General features: G+C 38.4%; 1 pseudogene; it reads left to right on the forward strand.

Moving 5' to 3' along the window:
• Positions 1-12648: 12648 nt before the first annotated feature.
• Positions 12649-17479, forward strand: LOC129899976 (uncharacterized; annotated as a pseudogene).
• The last annotated feature ends 401 nt before the right edge of the window (positions 17480-17880 follow it).

Raw genomic sequence — 17880 nt, forward strand, 5'->3', positions numbered from 1 at the left:
TACCCAGATACTCATCATACTAGCAAGCCGGCAAAGACCGGGACTGGATAAACGGATGCTCCCTAATAATTCAAAATGGAGGCCGAAACTAGGTACTTGGATGCTCAAAAATAATTCAGAACGGAGGCCTAGACTAGGTACCTGGATGCTCGCAAATAATTTATCCCATGCTACCGAATATTCTCATTTCCAACTAGACAATAACAGTACCGAGAACCTCCTCCCCAATGTGTCAACTGATATGCCGCCAGAACTTGAATCGGAGCCAAAGTCAAATGATCACCAAGTCTAGTATTGTCGACGCATCTTGGAGTCATGATTATGCCGATAAGGGTGTTATTAAGATCAAGGGTATCGCCTATCTAAGGCCAACTACCAGGCATTAGCCCGCTACTCCATTCTACAAGGATCTAAGTCCGCTGGAGCGATGCCGGGGCAACTAAAGTAGTTTTACAACCTATACTAAGGCCAACATACTCCATAATATCAGCAATATTCTCATTCAACTCTTCTTATAATACTAACAAATAACGGTAAGACACGCATGCTTCCAAATATCCAAAAAAAACCGATAACAAGTCTAAAGCATGATTTCTAACACCTAAGATATACCATTAAGCTACCCAACCCAAATTCCAACTATTTCAACATGCTTTCACACATTCCAGTTTAATCTAAAGAAAGGAAAATCATAGTCTACCTGTAGGCTAAACACGCGAGCTCCAAATAACAGTCTCGGAGCCTTTGCCTTCCAAGCGGTCTCGGAACGCTGTCATAATGTCAAAAATAAAAGAATAACATTGATATAGTCGTTTATACACTAATTTCATAATTTTTAGAGATAGACTAATTTCGAAGTCTAAAACGGAGAATGTGAGACCCGCGTATGAAATTAAGAATTTGAGCCTAAAATAGGTTCTAAACGGCACCCTAAGCTCAAAATCAACACTACGACATAATTCGGGGTGGAAAACTACACGGGATGAGCATGCAACCAAAATTCACAAAATTCAAATTAAAAGATGAAAATGGCAGCTTGTTGATCAGCGAATTCTAAAGAAACTAGACCCTCTCAATCCAAAAAAATAACACCATGACGTTTCTTGTGAAAATCCCACAATATGGCCTCAAAAATCACTAAAAACAGAGTTCAAATGATCAAGATACAATCTTTTAAAATTTCACATAATTTGTATCCGAAAATGGCCAAAATAGTAGCTAGATTCATAAATTTACCTCACACGAAGCCTTCCAACAAGATTCTGAGTTTACTAGCAAATTTTTCATAAAATTCCCTTTAACTTAGACCCTTGTATCGTCAAAATTGGGTTTATATAGACCAAAAAATAACTTTTTAAAATTGTTTAAAAATTAATTTCGAAAATGGACATTGCAGCAACTAAAATTAAGATTTACCTCAATCAAAACTATCCCCTCAAGATTCTGATATGACCAACGGATTCCTCACGAAAATCTCTTGAGAATAGACTCTCGAATCACTAGATTTGGACACGAAAAGCTCTAGAAATGAGGGTTCAAAGTTGAGAGACAAATCTGAGAAATCTGCACTTTTGCACCAGATTTTTCTGGTTTTGCATTATTTAAAGTCTTTGAACGGAACTTTGAAATTCGTTCGAAACCCGATAAAAATAAACTAGATATGCTACCCTACTAAATTCAATGTTCTCGACTCAATGGCGCATTCAAAATTATTATACGAGGTCATTTTAATATAAAGTGAATCCCACATCCAAGTGTTATTTTAAGCCAAATTTCACAACGGACCTCGGAATTAGACCAAAAACTTCGGGAAGCAAATGAAGGTTCATTCTAGAACAAACTAGATATTTCAGAACTAATCGCGCTATGAGAATTTTCATTTGAGCTCATTTTCCAAGAATGTTGATTAAAGTCAACCATATGCTAACTTTCAAAGTCAAAAGCGTCAAATGACCCCAAACTTGTATCGATTGCCTCGATAGTCATGTCAATAATGCTACTAGACTAATTTGGCTATTTTGGAGCTGATGAAACCATTAGAATTTGAATTCAAGGTAACCTTGACCCGAAACTCGAAAAGTCGCAACTAAACCAACTTAGGCCTTCAAAATACCAAAATGGGCTTGGGACTTTTAAAAATTCAGCCAGTACTTCTTCTAGACCAAAAACCATCCCTCGAATCCAACGAATTCGTCGGAATTCAATTCCGAGCATCGAAACTCCAAAAGTTGACCAGAGTCAAACCTTAGCCTAAAATTCCTCAAATTCTCAAATCAAGACCTCAAATCTTGGTCTCAACTCCAAAACTGATTCGGTAAACTTTCCTAGACCAATTTTGACATTCCAAAGCTGCTGAAATCAACGGAATTTCATTCTGAGACCTGTAGCTCTGGTTGGCCCCAAATACCAATTTTGAACACTGAAAGCTTATGAAAACTCAAAATTTCCAAAGACTTAATTTTTCATAGGATTTTCTAAAAACCAACACCGGTATCAATCAGAAACAAGTCGAGGCAACTAAAGAGAGGGGTAAAATGGTCATTTTACAAAATTTCAAAAATGACCTTCGGGGTCATTACAACATCCACTACTAAAAGAACTTTCGTCTGCGAAAGTAAAAGTATAGGCACTTCCTGGAGGCACGAAAGGATGAGGGTTCCGAGTATGCATGCTTTTTCTGAACCTCGGACATCCTCTTAGATCGAACAACGTCATCACAAAACTCAGGCTGAGAGAAGAATCCTCAAAATCACTTCCAACTCCAAAAACTCCTCCAGTCCTTTCATGGGCTCCAACTCTGGCTCGCTTAGCCCGAAATTGACCAAAAATACCAAGTTTCAACTGAGGAAGACCAAACTAAACCAAAACCACCGAAATGAGTAATACAGGACCATGGCAGATATAACTCACTCAATATTCCAAATACTTGTCTTATGTTTCCAAATCCTTTTCTCCAGGCCACTCAAGGCATTCTACCAGTCCTTTACTATCCTGAAAACCTTCAACGCAATCCAAAAATTGCCTACCAAACCATAAAACACCAACCTCAAAGGAGTTACATACTCTATCTGAACATTGGAGGATGAAAACAACCAAAACAAGGAGACACCCTGGGAAAAGCACCAAATCCCAATCTCAACTTGAAAAACCAAGAACCCAAACTAAAACTCACCTTTTGGAACTGAACACTTCACTCTAAAGGACGATGGTACTGTGAATAACAAGACCTTACTGAATTCAACCCTAGTGACTCACTTTTACCATAAAAACTTCTGATAAACTGGCATCGTGTGCCCTAAAATACTCTGCCGCCTTATGTCTGAGCCAATCATCCTAGTCCAAGGGAAACCAAGATGATAGGCAGTGCACAAGCATGGACAACCGATCAGTAATAGTCAAAAGGCATCTACTTTTACTCACAAACACCGAATATGTCAAAATCAAGCTTTCCATCCTAAATAAATTCAAAATCTCACACTCCACGAATAACCTTGACACCATCTTGTAGATGAGATTTCCAACCAACTTCCCCACCAGGTAGGTAAAAGAGAGCAAACCTCAACTCCGCAGTCTAAGGACTGGAAATACCAATAAGGCATAAAGAGGAATCAATAAGCAGAATTTACCGCAACTCCAAAGATGCTATATCTCCATCACACAAACGGAACATCCTAGCGAGTCAACCAAGTCAAAGGTGCTGCTCTGGGAGAAAATCTCTTAATATAGTCCCTGTAGTACCCTGCCAATCCGACGAAGCTACGAATCTCAGTCACAGATGTGGGCCTGGTACAATCACGAATAACCTCAATCTTCTTCAAATCTACCATAATGCCATCCTTGGACACCACTTTCCCTAAGAATGCTACGGACTCCAGCCAAAACTCGCACTTTGAGAACTTGGCGTAAAGCCGTTGATCTCTCAAAGTCCGGAGCACTACTCTTAAATGCCGATCATGATCATACCGGCTCTGCAAGTATACCAAAATGTCATCTATGAAGACTATGAAAAATGAGTCCACGTACGACTTAAACACCCGAGTCATCAAGTCCATGAATGCAGAAAAAGTGTTAGTCAACCCAAAAGACATCACCGGAACTCATAGTGGCCGTAATGAGTCCTAAATATGGTCTTAGGGACGTCGGATACCCTAATCCTTAACTAGTGGTAGCCGAATCTCAAATCAATCTTAGAAAATACCACGACACCCTGAAGTTGGTCGAATAGATCATCAATACTAGGCATGGGGTAACGGTTCTTCACCATCACCTTGTTCATCTACTTGTAATCAATACACATCCGCATAGTCCCATCTTTTTTCTTAACAAACATAACGAGTGTACCCCATGGCGACATACTCAAGTGAATAAAGCCCTTACTTAGAAGATCCTCAAGCTACACACTGAGATCCTTGAGCTCTGCGGCGGCTATACGGTAAGGTGGTATAGAAATAGGCTTAGTGCCCAGCTCCAAATCTATGGCAAAGTCAATATCTCTCTCTGGGTAGTCCAGGTAGGTCAGTAGGGAAGACATTAGTAAACTCCCTAACCATAGGGACTGAATAAACAGTAGGGGCCTCACTAGACACATCACGGACATATACTAAGTACGTCAAACACCTGGATGTAACTAGTCGCCAGGACCGCAAAAAGGATATAATCCCAGTCGGCGAGCGACTATAAGCGCCTAGCCACAAGACTAGGAGAATGCCAGGCATGGCTAATGTACGGTCTTGGCATAACAGTCCAAAATCGTATGATGAAGGGATAGCCAATCCATGCCCAAAATAACATCAAAGTCCAGCTTATCAAGTAAAATAAGATATGCCCGAGTCTCATGCCCCTGAATAGTCATTGCACAGGATCTACAAACTTGTTCCACTACTAAAAAATCCCCTACTATGGTCGAAACATGCAACGGCACCTCAAATGACTCATAAGCAATAACATTATATGATGCTTAACCTCTGTCCTCGTCGGAGCAGCATAGAAATGGCTTTGTTGGCCTCCCTTACGACCATTTGTCGTGCCACCTAACCTGCCTCTCCAAGGACCTCTCCAAATACCCAGCTGGCCATCATCATGGCTTTGACCCCGATCTACACCTCTTGGTGGAGGCAGCGCTATTGCCAATGGTCTAGCCCGGCTAGGACACTCTGTAGACCAGTGTTCTAGTAAGCAATAATTAAAGCATCCTAAAGCTGAGAGGCCCATGATAACTCTTCTGCGATAGAAAGGAAACAGACTTGATCCCCTCGAGCTCTACCCTATGGTAGAACCCCTCGAACGGGGCTAGCTACTCTCAACTGCTGGTAGGGCGGCCTGAATTGGCCGGCTGAATTGACCCTGCTGGTACCTATCCTACTAGAACTGTTGGCAGAACCAGTCATAACTATCATGGCCCCTAGACTAGACCTACTATAGCTGCCCTAATGCCTGGATCTCTTATCATTGCCTTCTTGGGCCTGGCGATGAATAATCTCGATCGTGTGGGCATGATCCACCACATCCAATAAAGAGTAGCCTATAGAAACCAAGTGTTCGGTCCCCAACCTCAGGTAAGGTCTCAATCCGCGTATAAAATATCATACCCGCTCCTCCTTAGTGGGTAGAATCATGTCGGGATAATTGATGAAATCTGGCCTCGTACTCAGCAATCGTCTTGTGGCCCTACTCCAATCGAGTAAACTAATCTCGGAGTTAATCCCTGACACTCTTTGGGATGTATCAAGCTAGGAAAGCCTCTGGAAACTAGTCTCATGTCAATGGTGGTGACCCAGCTAGCCTGGAATGTAAATAAGAGTGTCACTATTGCTTGACTGCCCCTTTGAACTAGTGAGAGGTGAAGTCGACGCCTCTAGACTCTATAAGACCCAACGAATGGAGCTGCTCCTGATAGGTAGTCAAGAACTCTATGGCATCCTCGCCAATAGCTCCAAAAAATATTGGGGATGACAGCTTCTGAAATACCCATAACATCTTCTGCTCTTGTAATGACATCACACCCTCCAGAACTGCTAGCGGGGGTGCCATAACTGGTGGAAGCGGCTGAACCTCAGGTTCTGGTTGGGCAAGTGGATCCCACGGTGCTTGTATGCCCGCTAATGGGGACGGGGCCTGTGGTATAATTCAAATAACCGTGAGGAGCTGCACAATCATTGCCTGTAGTGTTGGGACATAACTGGTGCGGCTGGGGGTAGTGCTGCTGGTGGTGGCCCCTCCGGCTGAGGAGGAATAGGGGCGTCCTGGTGCTCATCTACATGCTTAAGTGCTATATCTGGATCGGGAGCTGGTGTTGCTCCTCAAACCTATGCCACGTGGCCGGCCTCTTGTCCTGCTAGGCCCTGGTACACCATCATGACCGGTGGTACTACGCGTATGAACCATCCCTACGAAAGAGTGGAACAAATAAGATTTTAAGAAACCAATAAGATACAACATTACACGAAATGATACAACATAGAGAACGTTCCTAATGACATCCTATAACCTCTCGAAGATAAGTTACGGACGTCTCCGCACCTATTCGCTATACTCTACTAGATGTTAGCTCTATATAAGTGAGACCAACGAACCTGGATCTGATACCAACTTGTCGTGATCCAATTTCTCAAGTCATGATGGCGCTTACTATAACCCACCAGTAGGTAAGCCAACCTATCAACCTGGAACTTCAAGTAATGGGTTTGAGGGCAGAAACTAAACAAGACTGGCGAATTATAAAAATAAGCAGAAAGAAAAAGTGGAAGTAAACCAAAATATGATATAAACAACTAAAGATCTCTCCCATAACCTAGAAGTCACAAGTATAGATCTGCTACAAACTAAAAGATGACTACAAATTCCAAAAGTGGACCGAAACTATATATACAACAATTGGCTAGTCTCAAAAGGCAAAAGACATGTCATTCATACTGAAGGAGACAAAAATGATCCAAAAAGCCAAGTGCTCACCTTAGTCTCCTAGGCTGACTGCAACAGGCTCGATCTATCCATGGTGGTAGTTGGTGCTTGGTCCTGTATCATAAAAGTAGATGCAGAGTGTAATATGAGTACCAAAACAACTGGTACCCAATAGGTATTATAGGCCGACTGAGCAGAAAAGGTGAAAATAATATGTAAAAGAGGAATAAGCCTAAATAGGAATCAACATAAGTATCTAAAGTGAAAAGAGTACTATCTACGAGAACTATAACTAACTATACCTAATTGGCCCCATAAGCCTAGTAGGGACACTTGTGCACAAGTTAAATAAAAACTCGGATGAACCCCCATAAGCCTGTCGAGTACACAGAATAGCTACAACTATCAAGGCTGGGAACCAAGAATCTGCAAAGTCAGGAACCGAAGAACTATATTATTTCCAAATCGAGAATCTCCAAGAGTCAATGAACAAGGGGTGCCTTAGGGGTCAAGGCCGGGACTGGGACCCAGATGCTCGCATGAATGTCCAACGTGGCCAAGGTCGGGACTAGGTACCTGGAGCTTCCCATAATACATCGGTGCAGTCGAGGCCAAGATTAGGTACCCGGATGCTTGCCGTAACACATCGATATAATCGAGGCCAGGATTGGGTACTCGAATGCTCTTCATACTAGCAAGCTGATAGAGGCTGGGGCTGGGTATCTGGATGCTCCTCGATAATTCAAAATGGAGGCCGGAACTAGGTATCCAGATCCTCGCAGATAATTCAGATTGAAGGCCGAGAATAGATACCAGGATGCTCGAAGATAATTTATCCCATACTGCCAAATATTCTCATTTCCAACTAGACAACAATAGTACCGAGAACCTCCTTCCCAATGTGTCAACTAATATGCCGTCAGAATTTGAATTAGAGCCGAAGTCAAACGAGCATGAAGTCTAATATTGTCGACACATCTTGGAGTCATGATTATGCTGAGTTATGGATGAGGGTGTTATTAAGAGCAAGGGTATCTCCTATCTAAGGTCAACTACCAGGCATAGCCCGCCACTCAATTCTACAAAGATCTAAGTCTGCTGGAGCGATGTCGGAGCAACTAAAGCAGGTTTACAACCTATATTAAAGCCAACATACTCTATAATATCAGAAATATTCTCATTCAACTTTTCTTATAATACTAATAAATAATGGTAAGACACGTATGCTCGCAAATACCTAAAAAACCTGATAACAAGTCTAAATCATGATTTCTAACACCTAAGATATACTATTAAGCTACCCAACCCAAATTCCAACTATTTCAACATGCTTTCACACATTCCATATCAATCTAAAGAAAGAAAATTCGTAGTCTACCTGTAGGCTAAACACGCGAGCTCCAAATCACAATATTAGAGACTTTCCCTTTCAAGCGATCTTGGAACGCTGCCACGCTGTCAAAAATAAAAGCACAACATCTATACGGTTGTTTATACACTAATTTCATAATTTTTGAAAACAGACTAATTTCGGAGTCTAAAACGGGGAATGTGGGACCCGTATTCGGAATTCTGGATTTGAGCCCAAAAATAGATTCTAAATGCCACCCAAGCTCAAAAATCAACACTATAATATAATTCGGGGTGGGAAACTACGCGGGACGAGCATGCAACCAAAATTCACAAAATTCAAATTAAAAGATGAAAATGACAGCTTCTTGATCAGAATTCTGAAAAAACTAGAACCTCCCAATCCAAACAAATTACACCATGTTGTTCCTTGCAAAAAATCCCACAATCTAGCCTTAAAAATCACTAAAAATGAAGTTCAAATGATCAAGATACAAACTTCCAAAATTTCACATAATTTCAATCCAAAAATGGCCAAAATAGTAGCTAGATTCGTAAATTTACCTCAAACGAAGCCTCTTCATAGGATTTTGATTTTTTCAGCGGATTCTCCACGAAATTCCCTTGAACTTAGACCCTTGAATCTTCAAAATTGGGTTTATATAAACCAAGAAATAAATTCTCAAAATTGTTCAAAAATTAATTTTGAAAATGGACATTGCAACAACTAGAATAGAGATTTTACATTAATCGAAACCCTCATCTCAAGATTTCGAGCTGACCAACGGATTCCTCGCAAAAATCTCTTGAAGATAGACTCTTGACTTACTAGATTTGATGTAACGCCCTAAATTATTAAAGCTAATTTTCACATTAAAGTGGATATTTCTTGATAATATGATCAACTACTACTTACTCGAATTTTGTTACGTGAGAAAAAAAACTTTATTTCGTTAAATCGTGACAGTATTATGATGGATTGTCTTAGGGTAGTTTAGTAAATGTCCATGGAATTTTATATATATAAGCATATTCTTCTAATAATGGTAATCAAGGTGGAGTTGATTGTTTTAAAAAAAAGTGACAAAGTTGGGCAGCCACTAAACTTTTCAGCAACATTGAGTGTTGGATATCACTTCTATATTATATCATAATGAAGCTCCACTAAGGGTTCACTTATTTTAGACTAAAGAACATTTATAGGTCATTGACAATGAGTTATTACACAAAAATATGAAGAACAACGTACTCCTTTTAGCTGGAACTTAAGATACACTCTACATCTTGGTAAGTGTTCAAATCTGTTTCTGGGACTGTGTAGCCAGTAGTAATTATTGAATATCTCGTTGTGTAAACCTTTGATTTTAGCAAATAAATATGTTTTGGAAAACTAACTCACGTACCTACAACTCTTATGTTTATGGTGGAGCATAGATCTGTTGTTATTTAGTCGAAAAAAGAGAATGAAACATAAGACAAGTTCTATCGTAGGAAATGTCCGAGAAGATGCTTGAGGTTGGCCATTGGAGATAAAATTTTTTGGGAGCTTTAAGGAAGATCATATTTGCATATATGCATCTATATGTTGTAGTTTTTTTGGGACATGTATATGATCTATGAGGTGTTTGTGTATATGTATTTATGTATTTATTTGTGAGGGTTGATCTATTCATGACACTATGGGTTGTAACTTAAAGTTGGTTGTTTGTTTTATTATTTTGGGGCATGTAAATTTCCAACTCTTATGATATACTAAATTTACCTTTAGAGTTGGAATATTTGGATGAAGCATGAATTAGTTAACATTGGGTACTTATAATTTGGTAATAGTTTATAACATGGATTGTAGTGATAAGAAATAATACATAGATGTCTCGTAAGTTAGTTTCTTAAATTATTTTAAAAAGTCGTTACATCCTAAATTGAAACTCTTATTTGATTTAATTGAGATCAAAGAATTTTAAACTGGCTAAAAACTTACACCTTTAATTATTTTTAAATGGGTCAAATTTCACTACTAGATTATATAAATATGCTTTACGAGAAGTTTTTTGTTAAATGTCACAAGTTTTATATACATTTTTTTTAAAGTAGTAGCATCCTCCCAGAGGGTCGCTACATTTGAACTTGAAAAGCTCAAGAAATAAGGGTTCAAAGTTGAGAGAAAAATCTGCACTTTTGCATAAGATTTTTCTTTTTTTTGCATTATTTAAAGTCTCTGAACGGACCCTCGGAATTCGTTCGGAACCCGAGAAAAATAAATCAGATATGTTACTCTACTAAAATCGACGTTTCGGACTCAATGACACATTCGAAATTATCATACGAAGTCATTTTAATAAAAAGTGAATAAAGAATAGAGGGATCAGCGATATAGTGAATCTTGTTTAAATGAAACATATAAGCTACCCTCAAATCCAAGTGTCATTTTAAGCCAAATTGCACAACGGGCCTCGGGATTAGATCAAAAATTTTGGGAAGCAAAAGAAAGGGTCATTCTAGAACAAACTCGACATTTCGGAACTAATCGGGCTATTAGAATTTTCATCCGAGCATGTTTTCCAAGAATGTTGATCAAAGTCAACCATAGGCTAACTTTCAAAGTCAAAAGCATCAAATGGCCCAAACTCGTATCGATTGCTTCGATAGTCATGCCAATAATGCTACTAGCCTAATTTGGCCATTCCGAAGCTGATGAAACCATCAGAATTCGAATTTGAGGTCACCTTGACCTGAAACTCGAAAAGTCGTTACTAAACAAACTTAGATCTTCAAAATATCAAGATGGGCTCGGGACCTCTAAAAATTCAGCCAACACTTCTTCTAGATCAAAAATTAGTCCACAAATCCAACAGAGTCGTTGGAATTCCATTTCGAGTATCGAAACTCTAAAAGTTGACCAAAGTCAAATCTTGGCCTAAAATTCCTCAAATTCTCAACTCAAGACCTCAAATCTTGGTTACAACTCCAAAACTGATTCCGTAAACTCTCCTAGGCCAATTTCAACATTCCAAAGCTGCTGACATCGACAGAATTATTTTCGAGACCTGTATCTCTGGTTGTCCCAAATGACACTTTTGAACACTTAAAGCTTATGAAAACTCAAAATTTTCAAAGAATTAACTTTTCATAAGATTTTCTAAAAACTAATACCCAGTACCAATGAGAATTCAAAAACGACTCGGGGCGACTAAAGGGAGGGGTAAAATAGTTATTTTACGAAATTCCAATCTTGACCCCACATTTCTTCACGGCTCAAATCTAACATCTCTCTATTATCTCTTTTTCCAACTTCCCTCATTTTCCTACACCAAACTATGATACTCCGAAAATAAAAAAATAATTTTATTTGCTTGATTTTAAAAATTAAGAGAATAATTTATTTATTATTTTTAAAGAATGTGTTAAAACAATATTATTGCTATATTTTCTTATTCTTGAGTCGAGGATTATTTGAAAACAACCTTTACCTATACACATAGTAGCAAAGTTTGCGTACAATCTATGCTCTTCGAATTCATTTGTAAAATTTCATTGAATATATTATTGTTGTTATGTTAAATTAATATTAAACGTTGTGTTAAATCAATATTGAACAAGTAAAAATGTATAGAGGAATATTACTTTATTCCTTTGTAACTGTTTTATTATGAAACACAACAACAACAACAACAACAACAACAACAACAACTAAGGGTGGGCGTTCAGTTCTTCACTTCGGTTTTGCGAAAATTCAATTTGATTCTTTGGTGTTCGGTTTTGAAAAAATATGCACCATATTTCAAACTAAACTAGATCGGTTCGGTTCGATTTTTTCAACTTCGGTTCGATTTATTCCGATTTTTCTAAAATGGTTTTTCGGTACAAAATTCTTGCATGAAAATAGAACAGAATTTCAGTAATTGATAGTAGCTTTTACAAATTATTGTTCATTGGTTATGTGTACATGAAAATAGAATTTCTGATGATGTATGTAAACATCTGAATAACTTGAGATTATATCTATTAAATTTTGCCAAGTCTGCTCTCACCTCAAGCCATAATAGCATAATATTGAAAACAAGATCGACACTTTCATTTGGTTCACCTATCAGTTGATAACACAGTGTTGAATACAATCTCTGAGTTTAATTTAGGACTCTTAAATTTGGGCTCCAAAATTTGGGCCAAAATTTAAAATGGATCATTAGATTGGATAAAAATTAAGATGTTTTGAGTTAAAAATATATAAGTAATATAATTTAAAACGTTATTTTAAATTTATTTAATAAAACTTCGATTCTTCGGTGAACCATGATTTTGTGATCCTTACACCGAACCAAAGAACGAAAGTTTTGAAAAAAAGAACCGACACCAAACCGAAAAATTGAACAAATGATACCAAAAAATTGAAATTAATTTGATGAAAATTCCCGTCACCACCGACATGTTGACTATGCAGATTTATGGGTTCATAAACCGCAATGGGATAACAATGAGAACAGTCATAGAGCTAGAGAAATGGTGATTTCGTCAAGGCCAACGAAACAGAGAGGAGAAACTACTTGTTGTTTGCCTGAAACCACCACCACCACCACCGTCGTCCAAGTTCTTAATTCAGGGGGCGTTTCTACACTTGTCCGACGGTGGAGGGATTTCGAAACGGTGTCAAAGAGCATAAATTTGGGGAACAATTCGAATCCAAGCAGCGCTAAAAGCAATTATGAAAATGCTGCATTTGCGGACTCAAATGTACCTCAGAGAGGGTATGATGATACATGTGATGAATCTTCAGTGGATGGACGATTTGAAACTCCAGCTACCAGCGTGAATGGAGAATAGTCTAGAGATTGGGAACAGGCTTATAAAACTGCCATGACTGATATTCAGGGTTGTAAAAATTCAGATACTAATAAAGAAAGGGAAAAGCTCAGAGTTGCTGATATCATTAGGAAATTGGCAAGTAGTAATGGTGAAGAGAATCCTGACAATGAACACAATTGTACTAATACTGCTTCTCTTCCCACTGGCGAATGCTTGCCTCGAATTAAAACATCATTTGATCATTCAGAACAACAACAACAACAAAGGATTTTTTTTCCCGGTTCTGCATTCGCCTTGAATCGTCAGAGGTAGAAAGACATTAAGCGATTTGCTCTTGCAAACGGAGCGTGACAGACTCCGGGAAGTTGAAACTCTTAGGGAACGTAAGGCCGTTTCCAAGTTCCAACAAAGAGGTCGTATTCAGGTTTGCATTTTGCTCTCTATTCTGATGAATTTGCTTTAAAGAATCATTTTACCATTTGCTGATTGATCTTCACAATCCAATTTCCTAAACAGGCTTTGCTTAAAGTTAGATTCCTGCGTCGTGGCACAGACGCAAGAGATGATCGATCAACCAATGTCACATTGTCCGAATCAAATAGAGTGTCTAATTCTGCAATCATGCATATTAGGTAATGGTCCTTATTTAACTTCTTCCCATACATGTCTCTATAGATTCCAAATGTCCATTGCAAAATCATCAACATGAAAATATTAAACTGCTTAAAATATGGAAAATTTAGAGCAGGAATGCTACCATCATTGCTCAATCGGAAGTACGTTGTCAATAACATGATGAAAGAATGAAACATTTAACAGTTCTATTTGTTTGACATGCTAAAGCAAAGAAGATTATGATGTGTTAACATAAGTCGAGGGAAAATCCTATCGTCAGAACCTATTGATGTTCTAGACAAATGCTCCATCTGTTAGCTTCCATTTGTTCAAAATTTTGCATCAGAATGAGCTCAGCATAAAATATCTTTCGGAATGTACAAGATCCTAACAAACGAAGTTGATAACACGTTAATGAGAGTAGTAGGTCCGAAAGAAATTATCACTAGTCTAGACTTTCCCTTCAAATCAGGGCAATTTTCCTTACAAGTGGTCTGGTTCAAAAGAAATCAATTATCCATTCGGTTCTATCATATGGAGCCAAAGTTTTATGGTCTTTCTACCCTATGGAACCAAAATTGTGGAATATACATAATTTAGATAGTAATTCATTTCAGGGAAAGGTTCAATACAGGAAGTCAAAATGGTGTAGCTGACTCAAGAAGTCTCTCAAGAGAAGTGGCAGAGAATACCCAGGAAAGCCGGAATTCCACACCGAATCAGCTAAAAGTACAGAACTGTGATAAGGAGAACAAAGGCTGGATTAGTTGCCAGAGAGAACTGGCTGATAATAATGCTGTAAAAATTGGAAGTGAATTAGCTTATAAGCAGAGAGAAGGGAATCAGAAGCAGGAGATTATCAGATAGAGCATCGGAATGCAGCCTGGTGTAGCTGACTCAAGAAGCAGTAGCAGTCCTATATCTGAAATTGCTTCCACATCTGCATGAGAGAATCATCCTGAAGAGCCTAGTGAACCGATGACTCTCCGCATAAAAGTGATAGATAACAATTCACAAATTGGAAAAGTTTTGACATCCAATCAACTGCGAGAAGAGAATCACCATGGGGAAGTAAATGAGAAAATAAGTCCCCGAAGGATGAAAACAAATGTAAAAGTTACTAGCTCATCAAATATCCAGAAAGAAATGCCAATTCATATCCGACATTCTGACAGTTCTTATAGTCCGAACCATAATGAGGTAGACCGTAGTCCTCAAGCAGTTAGCCCCAGTTTACTATATTGTACTTCACAACTGCAGAGCTCAGATATTCCCCATGACCAAGCTAGCTGGGTAAATGCAAGCTGTCAAGCTAACCATGACAAGTCGCTGGAATTTTTGGAGACATCAAGATCTCCTAAGGATAGCGAACAAAGTGTCCATAGAGAAGAGCAAGATGCAAATAACCTGCAGCATGCAGGAACTAGTAATGACTGGTCTAGTGAGAGCACCAAACCTCAAAGTGACTTGGAAGAGGAAGCTATCAACCAGAATCTAGTGGACAGTGACTGTGGCTGGGTAAGTGAGTATTCACACACACCAAGTGGATGGGATGAACTACAGTCTAACTACCAGCAGCAATCAGAATCCAACCAAAGCTGGATAACTGATATTTCTCGTCCACGTGAAGAGTGGGAAGGTCTTAGGCAAGAAAGATACCAAGAGATGCTTGATCCTTTCCTAGAGAATCATGATATTCGCCAACTTCTTAACAGGTAATTACAATTCCATGCATCTGATCTGATACTAATCATACATATTTGTTCATATCACTTATGCACCAGTTGATTTAGGTTTACTTGGGTATTTATGTACTCTCAGTACCATCCAAAGACACTTTACCTGCCTGCATTAAAGCAGCATAAAACAATCATGAGAGAATCAATAGCGAACCACTAAACTATGATTTTCACCAAGAGCTGTTACAACCCAAAGGAGTCGTAGAAAAAGGTCACAACAATGAAGGCAATGACAAAAGCAATTCAACCTCAGAATATAATTTTCACTTAAGTGTATCAGGCAAACAGGACTGAAGCATGGATCATTTCTGTACTTCTCCCTATCGGTGTAGAGATCATCTCTGAGAACATACTGACTTTAACTCGTAAAAGAATGTGACACGGGTTTTGATCAAGCTGGGATACAAGTAAAAGAACTTTTTTGCAATTTGGGAAAGGATGCCCTTGTCCCTGCTTGCCAATGGAAAGTGATCAATGAATATAGAGTCTTTGTATCTCCTTTTGCTGTCCTAAGATATTAATTACTCAGCTTCTGTAGTATAAGCATAGTCCATGATTTGCACTTACTTTTGATCTTCATAAATGTGCAGAAAAAGTGTTTCAATCTTTCTCAACAGTGGTTTGAGAGAGAAAATAGATCGACTAATGGCATCTCGCTCACAAGAACTACCTAATACAATCAGCAGCCAGCTTGAGCAAAAAGTAGGGGCACGTATGACCAAAGAAGAGGGCAAGGAGGAGGAAGTGATATCACATAAAGAAACATGAGCAGCCGAGGGTGAAGATGATTAGGAAGAAGCAGACTCGGGTTATGAGGATGACTTTGAAGATGATAATACTCCCAAGACAACAATACCTCGAACCTGAGGAATTGATTGATCAGAACAAAGCTTCACAGACTTTACAGTCATGGAGCAATAATCAGGACACTTTACCGTCATGGAGCAATGATCAAGACAGGGGTGTCAGCGATGACTCCTATCACCTTCCGTCTAATTCTTTACCACAACCTCAATTATCCAACATTTACTCCCATCACAATCAATAATGCTACTCCTCCTCCACTAGACACCCTTCAATTGCAAGTTTTTTCTTTTTTCCTATTCTTGCAATGACTTGCCAGATATTCCTAAGTTTGAGATTAGTCATAACGACATGGCATTAACAGGAAATGGAACTGATATATGAATTGCGAGGACATATGGAGCAACTCCACCAAGAGATTTTTGAAATACGAAGATCAATAAGCAGTTGCATGAACATGCAAATGAATTTACAACATTCCATTAAGGATGAGGTTGCAGCTGCAATAATTCAGTCAGGTGTGTTGGTTGACTGAAGTCTGAATATAAGAAACTATGTTCCATCATCAATCATTAAACTATTTGTTTTTTTTGTGTTTTCTAACTTCATAAAAACCTTCGTAATCTATAAGAAAAACTTGATAAGAGAAATACCCAAAGGTGAAGTCGTTTCACTTCTTATATTCTTAACCTTGTTGAATTTTTTTTTCAGGGCATAAGCTTACCGTATTGAACTATTTGTTGCACCATACCATGGTTTCTGTATTGAACTATTTGTTGCACCATACCATGGTTTCTTCTTTCCCCTCGCAAACTTTTGAACTTCGAAACAAGTTCCAAGATCGGGCTTCACTTATGAGCTACATCTACATGTTTATGGTTTCTTCGTCTATTTCTCTTTTGGTTCTTTAGAGAAGAGAGAGTGGAGTAACAATTTTGTAATGCAGGTCCAATGATTGGGAGTAATTCAGATAAGAAGGGTGCAAACATAGCAAATTGTTGTATTTGCTATGAGCAGCAAGTTGATTCTCTCCTTTACAGATACTTGGCATTGATTGCAGCAACAATTTTTCACTTAGGCAACTTAAAGTACACCAGAAAAAAGTAATAATAATCTTATGGAAACATTTGTCCATTTTTTTGGTTCACTGACCATCTTTTGTATACAATAGTAGAAAAGAAAGCGAAGTTCTTCCTCTGACATTAGAATTGTGTCTTTCCAAATTATTTGTAACAACAATTCAAATGAAAATTGGAGAGTTCCTTACATGTAAAGAAGCTACAAATAGCATTATCTTCTGATTGGTTTCTTGTAATCCGAATGAAAATAGAAAAAATATACTTTTTGAGAAGGGGTTGAGGAAGAGGTTGTTCACTTCTATCCCACAGCTGGTATTTCATGGGAAGGGCTATGATAGCCTCACATCAGTACTATTCTATTACTAGTAACTTGTACCAACACTTATTCTAGTTTATCCAGTGATTAGGCTCAGCACAAACAGTCACTGCTGTAGCAAATAGGAGCCAGGAAAAAGGAAAATCTTAAAGACAAGACACATCCTGGTCGAGAAATTTGGTTCATTCTCAGCTCAATTAGATCTATGAAATTCGATTCAACAAAGTAGTGAGCCCTTTAATTTCCCAAAGAAAAAGAATTGGTACTTTGATTT

Source organism: Solanum dulcamara, chromosome 8 (genome assembly GCF_947179165.1).
Source record: "Solanum dulcamara chromosome 8, daSolDulc1.2, whole genome shotgun sequence".
NCBI classification, from domain to species: domain Eukaryota; kingdom Viridiplantae; phylum Streptophyta; class Magnoliopsida; order Solanales; family Solanaceae; genus Solanum; species Solanum dulcamara.